The sequence below is a fragment of the Triticum dicoccoides genome, chromosome 5B, assembly GCF_002162155.2.
Source record: "Triticum dicoccoides isolate Atlit2015 ecotype Zavitan chromosome 5B, WEW_v2.0, whole genome shotgun sequence".
In the NCBI taxonomy this organism is placed as follows: Eukaryota; Viridiplantae; Streptophyta; class Magnoliopsida; order Poales; family Poaceae; genus Triticum; species Triticum dicoccoides.
Window position 1 is genome coordinate 613,009,501 of NC_041389.1, and position 11,570 is coordinate 613,021,070.

The 11,570-nt window shown below is 42.0% G+C and overlaps 1 non-coding gene across 1 annotated transcript; it reads right to left on the reverse strand.

Moving 5' to 3' along the window:
- Positions 1 to 11,497: 11,497 nt before the first annotated feature.
- TRNAA-AGC lies at positions 11,498 to 11,570 on the reverse strand. Its single transcript has one exon. It is a non-coding gene; the product is annotated as a tRNA-Ala (tRNA).

Sequence of the window (11,570 nt, forward strand, 5' to 3'; positions counted from 1 at the left end):
CTTTCTGTTTTCAAACAGTAACATGTATAGTAGCAAAATAACCATGGCAAAGGCTATCCTTGACTTTTTTATTGAAACTAAAGATGCAAAAGATTATTATAACTAACATAAAGCAAAAATTAGCAAAATAAAATGACGCTCCAAGCAAAACACATATCATGTGGTGAATAAAAATATAGCTCTAAGTAAAGTTACCAATGAACGAAGACAAAAGAGGGGATGCCTTCCGAGGCATCCCCAAGCTTAGTTGCTTGGTTGTCCTTGAATATTACCTTGGGGTGCCTCGGGCATCCCCAAGCTTAGGCTCTTTCCACTCCTTATTCCATAATCCATCGAATCTTTACCCAAAACTTGAAAACTTCAACCACACAAAACTCAAACAAAACTCGTAAGCTCCGTTAGTATAAGAAAATAAAACCACCACTTAGGTACTGTAATGAACTCATTCTAAATTCATATTGGTGTAATATCTACTGTATTCTAATTTCTCTATGGTTCATACCACTTAATACTAGCCATAGATGCATCAAAATAAGCAAACAACACAATGAAAACAGAATCTGTCAGAAACAGAACAGGCTGTAGTAATATGTATCAAACCTATACTTCTGGAACCCCAAAAATTCTTAAATAAATTTCTGGAACTGAGGAATTTGTCTATTAATCATCTACAAAAAGAATCAACCTAAAATCACTCTCCAGTAAAAAATGGCAGCCATTCTCGTGAGCGCAAAAGTTTCTGTTTTTCACAGCAAGATCACATAAACTTCACCCAAGTCTTCCCAAAGATTCTACTTGGCACTTTATTGAAACAAAATCTATAAAACATAATTACTACAGTAGCATAATCATGTGGACACACAAAAACAGTAAGGATAAATATTGGGTTGTCTCCCAACAAGAGGTTTTCTTTAATGCCTTTCTAGCTAGGCATGATGATGGCAATGATGCTCACATAAAAGATAAGAATTGAAACATAACGGGAGCATCATGAAGCATATGACTAGCACATTTAAGCCTAACCCACTTCCTATGCATAGGGATTTTGTGATCAAACAACTTATGTGAACAATAATCAACTAGCATAGGATGGCAAAACAAGCATAACTTCAAAACTTTAAGCACATAGAGAGGAAACTTGACATTATTGCAATTCCTACAAGCATATGTTCCTACCTCATAATAATTTTCAGTAGCATCATGAATGAATTCAACAATATAACCAGCACCTAAAGCATTCTTTTCATGATCTACAAGCATAGAAAATTTACTACTCTCCACATAAGCAAGATTCTTCTTATTCGAAATGGTGGGAGTATCATAAGAGACTTGAACACTAAAAATTGTTTCCACATTAAAAGAGTAATGTTCAGAAAAAGGGTAATCATAATCATGACAAAATTTGTAAATATAATCATCACTACTTTTTATAGCATAAGTTTCATCACAATAATCATCATAAGTAGCAACTTCGTTCTCATCATAATCGATTGAAACCTCTCCCAAGATAGTGGAATAACTAAATAAAGTTGACACTCTTCCAAATCCACTTTCATATTCATCACAAATAGATTCAACATCCTCCAAAATAATGGGATCACTACTTCCTAAAGTTGACACTCTTCCGAACCCACTTTCATCCGTATAATCATCATAGGTAGGAGGCATGCTATCATCATAACAAATTTGCATATCAAAACATGGGATGCTAAAAATATGATCTTCATTAAACGTAACATCCCTAAGCTTGGGACAATCATTAATTCCAGAAAATATATTGTCAAATATTTCATCCTCATCAAACATAGCTTCCCCAAGCTTGGGCCCTTTCATATCATAAGCATAATCACTCTCATTAAAAATATGGATAGCACCAATAGTATAGCAATTATCATCATCAAAAGTAGTAGTAGGAGCAACATCATTTGGGAGGGATACCTTTTTACCTTTGTTGCTCCTTATTTTATTTTTCTTCTTCACATTATGTGTAGGTTCAACCTTCCTCTTTGAGCTCCTTATTGATGAGATTGGCTGAATAGAAAGCTCCTCCTCGTTACCTGATTCATCATAAGAAATAATAGGAGGAGATTGGGAAGCCTCTTCCCTTTCATTAGTATTCTCATCATCTTCCATTTGCTTTCTTTTCTTTAGGTAATTGGCAATATAAGGATTTTCAATGCAATTCTCCACACAATACATATAAATTTTCTCTAGATCAAAATCAAGAATTTTATCAAGAATAAATTTTGGAATACCCCCAGTTATACGCTTATTTCTTCTAACCCCAAAGAAGGCTAAGCTCTTTATGATTCTCAAGGGTAATCAAATTATCACAATATTTGGACACGACTTGATCATGAAACAAATAGCATTGGAGCTTTAAATGACCATGTTCATTGCAAAGTTCACAAGGAGCGCGAAAAATATTGAATCTTTCAGCACATTCATCTAGCTCTTCTTGCAACAATTTGGTTTCTAAGTACTTATGCCTCTTGCAATAAATATCTTCTCTATTTGGTGTGTTCATGCAAACATGCACTCCACAAAAGTTGACATGCTCATAAGAGATATTTTCATCATAACTAGTGCAATCATCATTAGCATCATGGATATTCAAAGAATTCGTACTAACAACATTGCAATCATGCTCATCATTCAAAGATTTAGTGCCAAACAATTTAACGCATTCTTCTTCTAACACTTTGGCACAATTTTCTTTTCCATCATACTCACGAAAGATATTAAAAAGGTGAAGCGTATGTGACAAACTTAACTCCATTTTTTTGTAATTTCCTTTTATAAACTAGACTAGTGCTAAAACAAGAAACAGAAAGATTCGATTGCAAGATCTAAAGATATACCTTCAAGCACTCACCTTGCCAGAAAAGAGCTTAGTTGACGGGGTGTGAGCACCCTTTACCTAGCCTCCCCGACAACGGCGCCAGAAAAGAGCTTGATGTCTACTACACAACCTTCTTCTTTTAGACGTTGTTGGGCCTGCAAGTGCACAGGTTTGTAGGATAGTATCAAATTTCCCTCAAGTGGATGACCTAAGGTTTATCAATCCGTAGGAGGCGTAGGATGAAGATGGTCTCTCTCAAACAAACCTGCAACCAAATAACAAAGAGTCTTTTGTGTCCCCAACACACCCAATACAATGGTAAATTGTATAGGTGCACTAGTTCGGCGAAGAGATGAAGGTACAAGTGCAAAATAGATAGCAGATATAGGTTTTTGTAATCTGAAATAATAAAAACAGCAAGGTAACAAGTGGTAAAAGTGAGCGTAAACGGTATTGCAAAGATAGGAAACAAGGCCTAGGGTTCATACTTTCACTAGTGCAAGTTCTCTCAACAATAATAACATAGATAGATCATATAACAAGCCCTCAACATGCAACAAAGAGTCACTCCAAAGCCACTAATAGCAGAGAACAAACATAGAGATTATGGCAGGGTACGAAACCACCTCAAAGTTATCCTTTCTGTTCTATCTATTCAAGAGATCGTAGTAAAATAACATAAAGCTATTCTTTCCGCTCAATCCATCATAGAGTTCGCACTAGAATAACACCTTAAGACACAAATCAACCAAAACCCTAATGTCACCTAGATACTCCATTGTCACCTCAAGTATCTGTGGGCATGATTATACGATATGCATCACACAATCTCAGATTCATCCAACCAACATAAAAGTACTTCAAAGAGTGCTCCAAAGCTACTACCGGAGAGTCAAGAACGTGTGCCAACCCCTATGCATAGGTTCCCAATGTCCCGAAACTCGCAAGTTGATCACCAAAACATACATCAAGTGGATCGCAAGACATACATCAAGTGTTCTCATAAAAGACTCAATCTGATAAGATAACTTCAAAGGGGAAACTCAATTCATCACAAGAGAGTAGAGGGGGAGAAACATCATAAGATCCAACTACAATAGCAAAGCTCGGGATACATCAATATCGTGCCATAGAGGAACACGAGAGAGAACACGAGAGAGAGAGAGAGATCAAACACATAGCTACTGGTACATACCCTCAGCCCCGAGGGTGAACTACTCCCTCCTCGTCATGGATAGCGTCGGGATGATGAAGATGACCTCCGGTGATGGGATCCCCCTCCGGCAGGGTGCCGAAACAGGGTCCCGATAGGTTCTTCGTGGCTCTGGAGGCTTGCGGCAGCGGAACTCCCGATCTAGGTTCTGTTCTGGAAGTTTTAGGGTACGTAGGTATATATGGGTGCAAGGGGTACGTCGGTGGACCTCCGGGGTGCTCACGAGGCAGGGAGGCTCGCCCAGGGGGGTAGGGCGCGCCCCCCACCCTCGTGGGCAGCCCGGGACTCCCCTGACGTGCACTCCAAGTCTATCAGGTTGCTTTCCTTCCAAAAATAACTTCTCCAGTTGATTTCGTTCCATTTTGATTCCGTCTGATATTCCTTTTCCTCGAAACACTGAAATAGGCATAAAACAGCAAATCTGGGCTGGGCCTCCGGTTAATAGGTTAGTCCCGAAAATAATATAAAAGTGGATAATAAAGCCCAATATTGCCTAAAACGGTAGATAAAGTAGCATGGAGCAATCAAAAATTATAGATACGTTGGAGACGTATCAAGCACCCTCGCAAACAAGTGACAAAACTGTCTAGGGTGACTCAACTAAGGGCATGAATGTAATTATCCCTTTTAGTTACTATCACAGCCAGTGCAACCAGTGGAAAAGCTAGCAGAATGGGTCAGGGTGGTCCAATAACGAAAGTATTTATACACATCCATTTATTTTTATTTATGCCCCTAAGTGCAACCCATGCCATTCAGCTCATGGGAAACCAATGAATGACTACCAACCTTTGCTTCCATCAATAGCGGTTTTTTGGTCATTGCCCTTTATATACAACACCGGAACTTCATTCGAGCAGATTACAACCTTCCTATCTCCATTTGATCTCAAGATGTTGGCATATTTTTATTCTTAATATTCGCAACAATAGCTTAGTACATCAAATAGGTGATAGTTACATATACACATCGGGTAGAGGATGAGAGAAGAAACAGTGCAAAGGTTAGAACCTATATTGGAATGGAAGACATCAGCAATAGCCATGGTGCAGCAATTCCGCCTCAAAGAGCCCTAACAGAAATATAAGATTTTAGATCTTCGTGAGAGGGAAATGCTACATGGCCCCTGTTCTTTCCGTTTTATTTACTAGCCAAATGGCGAATGATGTACAGTAGCAAGGTATGTGATCGTGGCACCGTGCTGACTTACCGTCACTGACTCACTCTCCTGGATTGATTCTGGGTGTGGTAATCAGGAAAACAAATAAAGGGTGCATCTTTTTCTTTTCATCTCCTGTTTTCTTTCCTTTTTGATATAGAAGAAAAAATAGTTTATTTTCAGAACAAAGCAGTCCGTTTCCCCTAGGCCGACCTAGGGTTCCACAGTTCCTCTCGCGGCGGCGCGAGAGTATATCTGATTCGGGTGAATCCTGCGGAAATTCCTACATTAAAACCCGAAGTTGAAGGCAGGCTCGTGCTCCTAACATATCAGGCGTCCGTAGGAGGCGATCGCATGGCGGAAAAAGTAAAGGAAACCCTGGCGGGCGGCACTGGCGGCGGCGATGCATCTGGTAACAGGGTGGGGGGCGATGCGGCTCCCTTGCATGAACCCAACCTTGAAAGTAAGTTTGAGGGTCTGAATCTGTTCGGAGAGGAGGAAGAGGAGCTGGATTTGTCGGGAGAAGTGGATGGGCTACTGGAGGAGACGAGATGGCTAGGAGTCTTTAGGGTTCATACCCAAAGGCCGTTCTCACACGTCGCCCTGTTCAAGGACATGCGTAATGCATGGGCGTCCGCCCAGGATGTGATCTTCAAAGAGAAGGGAGAGAATCAGTTTATTGTTCAATTCATGTGCCTGGGAGATTGGAATAGGGTTATGAACGGAGGCCCATGGCTGTTTAGGCGGGAGGCAGTGGTGATCGAAGAATACGATGGGCTAACTGATGTCTATGAATATAAACTTGATCGCATACCAGTTTGTGTGAGGATCAAGGGAATTCCTGATGTAATAATGCAAAAGTCTGCGCTGTCAATGAAGATAGCGAACAAGGTGGGTGTTCATCCAATCAAAGTATTTGTTACTGAGGGGCGCATCAACCCGGCACAGTACCTTAGAGCTCGAGTCTTTGTGAAGCTCGATACCCCCTTGGTCCAGTTTGTGCCTTTGACCCTGAAGGAGATGAGATGGTATCCAGTGGAATATGAAAAACTCCCAAGATTCTGCAATTTTTGTGGTTTAATTGGGCATGAGGTAACTGAGTATGGTGATGGAATTCATAGCCCAGAGTCTTGTGAATGGGGAGATTGGCTGCTCGTGCAGTTTGACAATATAGGTGGCCGGGGGAATCCAAATTTCCCCAGGGGTGGAGGAAGCATGGGAAGAGGAGGGGGTTCAGGAGAAGGAGGAGGTAACCCAAGAGACTCAAAAGATCGGGAGGTTGACATGGACCTGGGAGATCCTTCCATCCATACGGCTCGGAAAAGGCTAATTGGTCAGGATGGGGCCCTGGTTGTTACATCTAATGTGGGGAATGTTAATGAGAGAGTCCTATTAATTGAGAATGGGAGCAAGGGAGTTGTTGACAAGAGCCAGCTTAGCACTCCACAAAAGATTCATGATAACAAGAGGTTTAGGGCAGGGACAGAGATGGCGAGCAGTTCATCGGCGACCTCCTTTGAGGAGGATCGCCGGAACCAATGAAAATAATTAGCTGGAACTGTCGGGGCCTCCTCGGTGCCCCGACAGTTCTTTCTCTTCTGGATATCCAGAGGCGACACAAACCGGATGCGTTTTTCCTGTCTAAAACGCATTTGGATGATGCAAAGGCAGAAAGGCTGATGAGAAAGTTGGGCATGGACGAAAGGATCGTGGAGCCGTGCTCAGATGGTAGAACGGGCGGTTTGCTAATGGTCTGGAAGAAGGAGGTTAGGATCTACTCCCAGACCACCGCACGATGTGGAATTGACGTTCATGTGCATGAGACAAATGGTAATATTTGGAGAATGACGGGCATATATGGAGAACCAAGCTGGGAGCATAAGGATCGTACATATCAATACATGCGAGACTTGCACGCCCAGTCTAGATTACCTTGGGTCATTATTGGCGATTTCAATGAGATCTTACTGTCATCAGAGAAGGAGGGAGGAGCACCACGACAGCGTGCTCGTTTGCAAGCTTTCCAGGATGCACTGTCAGATTGTGATCTGGAGGACTTGGGATACGTGGGCGATAAATTCACGTGGTTCCGAGGCGGCCTTAAGGAGCGACTCGACCACGCTGTGATGAATGGTGGGTGGATGAACATGCACCCATATGCTGGCCTGTGTAACTTGGAATTGGGCAAATCAGATCACAGGCCTATTTTGTTGGACACAGAGTATCTTGCGGGAGTGGGAGAAGCAAAACCACAATATAAAAGGCGTTTTGAAGCTAGGTGGTTAGAAGAAGACACGGTGGAAGAGATCGTCAAAACAGCGTGGCTAAAGGCGCATCACCGAGGCCTCTATGGCAAACTGCATGAGAAAGTGGATGCTGTCCACCGTGACCTGCATGAATGGGATAGGAAAGTGCTTAAAGGCCCCCGAGTGCGCCTGAATAAAGCCCAAAAGGAATTGGAACGGCTGATGCAAGTTCCATTCACAAATGAGGTTCGGTTGAGGCAGAAGGACTTGTCAGTTTTGATAGAGAATTTGCTTGACCAAGAGGAAATTTTTTGGGCCCAGAGAGGCAATGTTAGATGGCTGTGTAGAGGTGACCGCAATAGTCAGTACTTTCATAATTTTGCCTCTGCTAGAAAAAGGAGGAATCTGATTAAGAAACTGAAGGATAATAATAACGTGTGGGTGGAGGGAAATGATAACCTCAACCCCCTCATTTCAAACTATTTTTCTGGGTTGTTTTCCTCTGAAGTTACAGATGATGATCAGGACTTATTAAGCAGGGTGAAACCAAAGGTCTCTACGGAGATGAACACAAAACTAATGGAGCCTTATACGAGGGAGGAGGTAAAGAAGGCTCTTTTTCAGATCGGGGATATGAAGGCACCCGGCCCTGATGGTATGCATGCAATTTTTTTCAAACGCTTCTGGTACATCCTAGGTGATGAACTTACTGATGAGGTGCTACATGCAGTACACAACAAAACAGTACCGACTGGTTGGAATCAAACAAATATAGTGCTAATTCCTAAGGTTGATAGTCCGGAAGTAATAACACAATATCGACCTATCAGCCTGTGCAACGTTGTATACAAAATCATTTCAAAAATGATTGCAAACAGACTCAAGAAGATACTTCCAGAGGTAATATCTCCAACACAGAGTGCTTTTGTTCCTGGAAGACTTATAACTGATAATGTGTTAGTTGCTTATGAGTGCTTTCATGCAATAAAGAAAAAGACCCATGGCTCGAATGGTCTTTGTGCGGTAAAATTGGATATGATGAAGGGCATATGATAGAGTAGAGTGGGGCTTTCTTGAAAAAATGATGTTGAGACTGGGATTTCAATCGGAATGGGTGGAAATGATAATGGAATGTGTCTCCTCAGTAACATACAGAATAAGGTTTAATGGAGTGGAGTCAGAGGATATCACACCATCAAGAGGCTTAAGGCAGGGAGATCCTCTTTCTCCATACTTGTTTTTGATTTGTTTGGAAGGCTTATCTAGCCTGTTAGCTCATGAAGAAGAGATAGGAGGTATCGAAGGAATTCGGGTGTGTAGAGATGCACCATCTATATCACATTTGCTTTTTGCAGACGATTCACTGATCCTTATGAAAGCAAATGCCCACAATGCTAATACACTGAAAAGAGTTCTAGAGGTTTATTGTGGGAGCAGCGGGTAGTGTGTAAGCACTCCAAAATCGAGCATTTTTTTCAGCCCAAATACAAGTGTGCTGGTTAGAGAAGAGGTGTGTATGACTCTGAATATTCTAACTGAGGCATTAACAGACAAATATCTTGGTCTACCCACTATGGTTGGAGTGGATAGAAGTGATTGCTTTCAACATCTTATTGACAGAATTTGCCAGAGAATTAAGGGTTGGAAAGAGAAGGTACTCTCAATATAGGGGAAAGAGATCTTGTTGAAGGCAGTAGGCCAAGCAATTCCCTCATATGCTATGTCAGTTTTTAAATTACCCAAAAGTATTTGCAAGGCAATTACGGATGAGCTTGCAGGTTTTTGGTGGGGTGATAGTGAGGAGAAGAAGAAGATGCATTGGTTTGCATGGTGGAAGTTATGCATCCCGAAGAATAAGGGTGGATTGGCGTTTAGGGACTTACACAGTTTTAATCTTGCTTTATTAGCAAAACAGTGTTGGCGCCTACTCCAGAACCCTGAATCTTTGTGTGCACGAGTTCTAGGTGCAAAGTACTACCCTGATGGAAACATTCTCATGGCAGGACCAAAAAAGGGCTCCTCATTTACTTGGCAAAGTATTATAGCGGGTATACAAACTTTTAAGAGAGGGTGCATCTGGCGTGTGGGTACGGGATCACAAATCAATATCTGGAATGATCCTTGGATACCCACAAGTGATAATAGGAAAATCATAACTCCAAGGGGAGCAACTATGTTGAGCAAGGTGGAGGAATTAATTGATCCTTATACTGGACAATGGGATGAGGATTTGATCCGAGAAGTGTTTTGGCAGGTTGATGTACACCGGATCCTACAAATTCCTCTCCGAGTGCAGCTGCTTGAAGACTTTATAGCATGGCACTATGATCGATCTGGTACTTTTAATGTGCGATCGGCATATCGTGTGCAATTTCAGCATCAGTTTGGCGGCAGGGAGAATCAACATATAGCACAAGGTAGCCGGCAAAACAATATCTGGAAACATGTGTGGGGTTTGAGAATTCCGGGTAAAGTTAAACATTTCGTCTGGAAGGTGATCCGGGGAGTATTACCATGCTATGGAACTTTAGCAAACCGGCATATACCAGTCACGGGACAATGCCCAATATGCCAGATAGGATACGAAGATACACAACACTGTTTATTCACATGTAGAAGAGCGAAAGCTATATGGAAGGAGCTGGGAATTGAGAATGAAGTGCTGCAAGCTGTTGTGGAGGACCGGTCAGGCGCATCCACTCTGGCTAATCTCATAGACCGTCATGAATCAAAAAACACTCTATCTGTGGCTGAGCTAACTGCGGTGGCAAGCTGGTATATATGGTGGCAACGACGACAGACTATTAAAGGTGACACAGTCCGGGATGCGCACCAAACATCAATTTCGATAAGAGTTCTAGCAACAAACTTTATTCGCTCTCTAACTCCGAACCAGCCGGTGGTACAGCGAGATCGTATGTGGCACAAGCCAGCGAGAGGAGTCGTCAAAATCAATGTAGATGCATCTTTCAACGCTGAAAATATGACGGCAGGTACAGGAGCAGTGGCACGAGATGAACGTGGTGATTTCATAGCAGCTGCTTCATGGTTCATACCGCATGTGGTGTCAGTAGATACGGCGGAGATGATCGCTATACGGAATGGTTTCTACCTGGCAGGCAAGATTGGGTGCAATATCCTGCATATTGAGTCGGATAGCTCAAATGCAGTGTCGGCTCTCAACTCAGAAAATCACCTGGGACAGGAGGCTGCTATTCTTCTAGAGAGCAGAGAGATGGGCTTGGATTATGCGAAGTATGAAGTTAGTAAATGTCCTAGGGAAGCAAATTATATAGCTGATTGTATAGCTAAAGCCTCTCTTGCTAGTAGATCTTCAGATCTTTGGGAAGGTGCCACCCCAGATTTTGTTTCTCATCACATTGTAAACGATCTTGCTATTCTTTGAGAAATAAAGTTTGTACCCGATCAAAAAAAAGAAAAAAAAAAAGAAACAGCCGAATCAGAACTTGTGACTGGCTCTATTAGTTGCGTTGGGTTTTTGTATGTACGTGTGACATGCTTTGCTGTGTCTAGTTCATTCTGCGCCGGGCCCAAGCCATTCTACCATTGGGTTACTTCAACCGTCCCCCGGCACCCCAGTAATACTCCCTCCAGTCCTTACTCCGCGTATTAGATTTGTCTGAAGTCAAAGTCTTTGAAGTTTGACCATGTTTATTGAAGAAATTATTAACATTCATATTACAAAATGAATATCATTAGATCCATCATAGAATATATTTCATATTATGTATATTTGGTATAGTAAATGTTGATAATTTTTAGTATAAATTTATGAAGTTTGACTTTTGAAAATTTAATATGCAGAGTAAAAAAGACCGAAGGGAGTACATGCTCGACAGTCGGAACAGAAATGTACCAACACGCCCGTTCGTCGAAATAGACATGCTATGTTAAAAAAAAAAGGTCCTACAGCCACGAGACCCTGGCCGTGGAAGCATCACCGATGTGTGCGTGTGCGTCTACTGGACGGATAGCACAGCTGCAAAATTTTCTAAAAAGTTGCATAAAATGGATATTGGAGATGCGGGGTATCGATCCCCGTGCCTCTCGCATGCTAAGCGAGCGCTCTACCATCTGAGCTACATCCCC